Here is a 5356-nt window from a genome sequence, read left to right as displayed (position 1 = left end):
AGAAGTAAGAGATGTATTTTCATTAGCTACCTACATAAGTCTTTTGGATATTTGTTCTACAGACCAAGTGAGAATGTGGTCTTTGTAGATTGAAGGGGAGCCTTTTGCGAGAGAGAGCTCATATGGACATAGGATAGTGGGAGTTCCATTGACCTTTAAGAGATTCAAGATTCGACCAATGAAGGAACCTTAGAAGATTGTTAGGATGAAATCCTTAATGATCGTTTAGATTCAAAACAAGTAAAATCAAAAACACAATCAATCATCCAAATAATGCTGAATGATTAAGTGTCACGCCTCAGAAGAACTCAACAAAGAATTGCTACTGTAGAGGTGTGATTAGGGTTACAGAATGATTATCATAGTTAACAAAAATATGATGCAAGCATGCATCTTAAATACTCTAACCCTGGTAGATAACATCAGGAGGACAGGTCCAACCCGTTTACATAAAAGACTAAACTAAAAGCCCAATGATGCAACATCTAATACCCAACAATCTCCCCCTTTGCGTCAATTGAGGCAAGAAACAATTAGCCTTGAATTCGCTTCTGCACTTCGTAAACTTTTGGAATGAAGCTCAAAAGTACCTTGCGAACTTGAATGTACAAAAAGACCATATCAGAGAAGCACTTGAGGTCATTCCTTGTGAAAGTCAAGAAAGGATGTAGTGTACAAATATTTATTCACCAAGTACAATATAAACTCAAGAAAGGATGTAGTGTATAAATGTTTGTCAGGAAGAAAGAAGCATTCCTTGTGAAAGTTTGCACCAGTTCGTTCCCTAGCTTGATACACCACATACCATCACTCACTGTAAATCTTCCCTGGCATCAGCTTTTCGAAGTCCTTTGGAGACTCCTTACGAACAACATAAGTCTTCTTTCGTAACACTGCGACTATCTCTACGTGCGTTTCCCCAGTCTCTTGAATGTAAGACCTTATCATTAACTTGGGATAAGACATGAAAGGTTCATATTTTTCTTTGTCTTTCAGCAGCATGTTGTAAAGAATGAACCAGCCATAGGGGTTAAGACAAGGCAAATCAGCAAGTGTGAATTCGTAGCATTGGCTGGCTGAACCTCTCGTAACTTTGAACATCGCATTTGGGAAGTTGTCAGTTTTGATTGGTCCTGTGATTTTCACAGCAGTTATTTTTCCTACAAACCATGTTTCATATTGCGGCTTCATGTGCTTCAGATAGAATGAGAAAATCATGTGATCAGCCCCGCTATCAGTGGATGGAGCGTTCGTAACTTTCATAAAATAGCGAAACTTGAAGGATTTTGGAGGGATTGGTAGATCCAGTTGTGAGTCTTTTGTGTTTTGAAGATCAAGCGACACAACTGGCTCTAACCAATACTAGCTAGGTAGATCAACAATATCATATTGGATTCGCTTCAAATTCTACTTATGAAATAAAAGCTTTTTGCTTTGAAGAGTGGCTTGAGCTTCTTCAGCCTCTCGGATGATCCATTCGTGCTTATCCATTTTAGCCTCACGAGCCTTTCGCCTTTTAAGCTCATCTTCATCCAGCTCTTCGTCTTCAATATTATCAATGATGGGATCTTCACTAAAAAGTTTTTCCTTACCCTTAGGCTCAAGTTCCTTTTTAACAACACACTTAGCTGGAGCTTTGGAGTCATCTTTCCTTGAAGCACCTTCTCCCCCTTGTTTCAGAATAATAGCATATTTCGGAACACCCTCCAGCATGTGAAGCATTGCAAAGACTGGCCTTAACTTCTTAGAAAGATGTTTTCGCATTGAAATTGTGATCATTGAGTCCCTGGTCTCAATGATATCCGAAAGTAAGCCTGTAACAGCAGGGATCACTACTAGAAAAATAGCCTTTAATGACGCGCAAACAATGACACGCAGTGATTGACGATACGCATTTTTGGGCGCCCTAAAAATAATGTCCGTTTTATTAAAAAATGAAGCATAGACGACACGTATTTTTCCGCGCCCTAAAATTAGTGTCCAATAAAAAAACACGGAGGGCACCTATGTTAAAATGAGTGTCGTGTAGAGATGTCGCTTTATATTTTATTTAATGAAAGGCGCGTTTTCTTCTTCGCAGCTTGGGGGGAAATGAAAATCCCAAATTTTTGAAAGGCCGCCATTTTATCCTCTGCCTTATTTCCATAGTTCTTCTCTCTCACTTATCAATACCTAAAAAAACCCTAATATCATCACCACTCCTCATTTCTTTCAATCTACGACGCCGATCATGAAGTTCACAAAGCTTTCAAAGGATCCGGAATCGAGATCATTATCGGGCTAGGAACTCTTGAGAGATTCAAGGACAATCTAGGATCGAAGGCGGCTGTAACAAATGTTGTTCATGACATCGATCACAAAAAAGGGAAATTCACCATTTTCATAAATTCATCATCCGCGAACCCTTAATAGGTGGCGTCTACGGTGGAAATAAAGGGTGAAATTGAACTCTCCCGAAGAGAGAGAGAGAGAGAGAGAGAGAGAGAGAGAGAGAGAGAGACTTGGGCACAGACTTGCAAAACCAATATCATCATCTTGTTCTTCCATCACTAGCTTCAACAATGGATGATTTCCATAATCCACGAGTTCAGGTTAGTAAAGATACTACTAATGAGTAATGATATATTTTTATCTTTCGATATGTATTTGTGGATTTCATTGTTGTATCATGTATGCGTGTTTTTCAGGCACTGTTCATACTTTGGAATGTCAAAATTAGACCACCAACTACGAACCTCCGATCCCATACTCCATGAAAGATATGAACGAAGAATATTTACCAAACCTGCGAATCGATTAAATTCCCAGAAAACGAAAGTAATTTCCTCTAATTCCGAGACCGTGAACAGTGAATCTAATGACAATTCAGCGAGCCAAGAACACGAACATCTGAATTTTGATTCAGATTCGTGTGACTGATTTCAAATTTCAATTGCAAAACTCCGAACGAAAGTGTCGACTTGCGAACCAATCAGTGACACATTCAATTACGAGCGAACCTTTATTTGAAGTTAAATCGATTTCTAAATCGAGTTCAACAGTGCTCTGCTTCAGTGAAAATTGTACATCAAAACTTCTACAACCTTACAATTGATGGGATTGTGGGGAAATTAATTGTACTTTTACAGGTATAAATAATTTTGTAGTAACCTTAAAAGATATGAATATATGAATACTGAATCATTTTTGTATTTCCAGAATCCAAAGCAAATGGTGTAAGAGGGAGCTTTGACTGCTTTGGCATCTGTTGCTGATTCATCTCAGGTATTATTCATCTTCATATTCTCTCACCAACTTGTTTATTTTCTTTAAATTGGTTCTCACATAGTTTATGATTTTACAGGAGCATTTTCAAGAGTATTAGGATACAGTTCTGCCTTACTTGAAAGCTATACTCATGAATGCAACTGATAAAGCAAATTGTATGCTTCTTTTCTTTTTCTGTTATTAAACTTACTCTTTTAAAACAAATTGAGTTAAAGATTATAAATTTATAATTATATATTTTTGTTGTAGGCATGGGCAAGACTCTGCAAGTGCCTAGGGCAAGATTTTCTCCCTTACATGAATGTTGTGATGCCACCATTGCTTCATTCTGTTCAACTTAAACCAGATGTTACAATTACTTCTGTTGATGATTCAGATGATGATATTGACAAGTCTGATGATGAAAAGTGTGATTTTTAATAAATTAAATGCTTGAATGAGAGTTAATGACCATTTTACCCTTTGATATTGCAGCATTGAGAGTATTACACTTGGAGATAAAAGAATAGGGATCAAAACTAGCGTCCTTGAGGAGAAAGCTACGCTTGGAGATAAGAGAGTTAATGAGCATTTTACCCCTTTGGTGTTGCTATGCTGATGAATTAAAAGAAGGGTTTTTCCCATGGATTGATCAGGTGAAATGAAATTCCTCTTTTACCCTTTCTTGTCTTTTAACATTTGAAAAAAACCGGCTTAACTTTTTAATAAAAGACAGGTTGCACCAACATTAGTACCACTTCTTAAATTCTATTTCCATGAAGAAGTTAGGAAGGCTGCAGTTTCAGGTGAAATAAAATACCTCTTTTACCCCTGATAACTTTAGCTGTTATTTTTTTATTTTCTTTCTGAGTGTTGACTTTTTCTTTGACTTTTTAGCTATGCCTGAGGTTATTCGTTCAACAAAACTAGCTGTTGAAAAGGAGCAATCTCAGGGTCGCAATGAGTCATATGTAAACCGTTGTCAGACTATATCATACCAGCTTTAGTAAAGGCTCTTCACAAGGTTATTTTCGTCATTCCCCCTATTTGTTGACTTATGTTTGCTCATATGAATCTTTATTTACTGGATTTTGTCTTTTAGGAACCTGAGACTGAAATTTGCTCAAGTATGATTGATTCAATCAAGGAATGTGCAAAAATTTTGTGGGCCCCTTTTAGATGAAAATCAAGCTAGAAGCATTGTTGAAAAGATCAAATAGGTGATCACTGCCAGCTCAACAAGAAGAAATGAAAGGGGTGAAAGAGTCAAAACAGAGGACTTTGATGCAGAAGAAGGGGAAATGTTGAAAGAAGAAAACAAACAAGAGGAAGAACTTTTTGATCAAGTATATGCTCTTATATTATATAATCTATTTTTTTATAAATCTGTTTATCTTAACAAATTATTCATAATATTTTCTTTTTTGTTAAATCTAGGTTGGTGCATGATTGTTTGGGTACTCTACTCAAGACTTTCAAGACCCCATTTCTGCCTCTTTTTGATGAACTCTTGCCTTACTTGATGCCATTCTGGGTGAGTAATGAGTAACATTAATTATATTTTTTTTAAGTAATTATTTTTTATTTTTTAGTTTTTATACAAATATTAAAAATAAGACTTGCATTTTAAATTTAGGGCAAGGATAGGACCTCTGAGGAGAAAAGAATATCAATTTGCATATTTGATGACGTGGCAGAGCATTGTGGAGATGTAGCTCTAAAGTAAGCTTTTTTAATTCTTTTGTTACTTTAGTATTTTTATTTTAAAAAAATTATAATTTTATATCTTGGTACAGATACTATGAAACTTTTCTACCATTGGTGTTGCAGGCATGCAATGACACAAGCACAAATGTTCACAAGGATAACATAATTTAATATCAAACTATTATCATTATATTTTTTTATTTAATTCTAAATAAATATATATTTTTTCTATGTACCATTTCTTTTCGTTTTCCTCCTTGACCAGGTAATATCATCAATTTGTTTCTTTCTACTTAGTATTTCTTACTAGTTGTGAACAAGCCTCTCATCTCACATTTGAGTTTATAGGAATCAACAATCACTGTGAAACTTCTAGTGTTTAGATTTCTTACTGGTTGTGAAC

The 5356-nt window shown here is 35.8% G+C and overlaps 1 pseudogene; it reads left to right on the top strand.

Annotated features, from left to right (window-relative positions):
• Positions 1 to 2501: 2501 nt before the first annotated feature.
• On the top strand, positions 2502 to 5124 carry LOC111881457 (uncharacterized; annotated as a pseudogene).
• Positions 5125 to 5356: the final 232 nt, after the last annotated feature.

Source organism: Lactuca sativa, chromosome 5, assembly GCF_002870075.4.
Source record: "Lactuca sativa cultivar Salinas chromosome 5, Lsat_Salinas_v11, whole genome shotgun sequence".
Classification (NCBI taxonomy): domain Eukaryota; kingdom Viridiplantae; phylum Streptophyta; class Magnoliopsida; order Asterales; family Asteraceae; genus Lactuca; species Lactuca sativa.
This window is presented reverse-complemented; position numbering and strand designations above follow the sequence as displayed.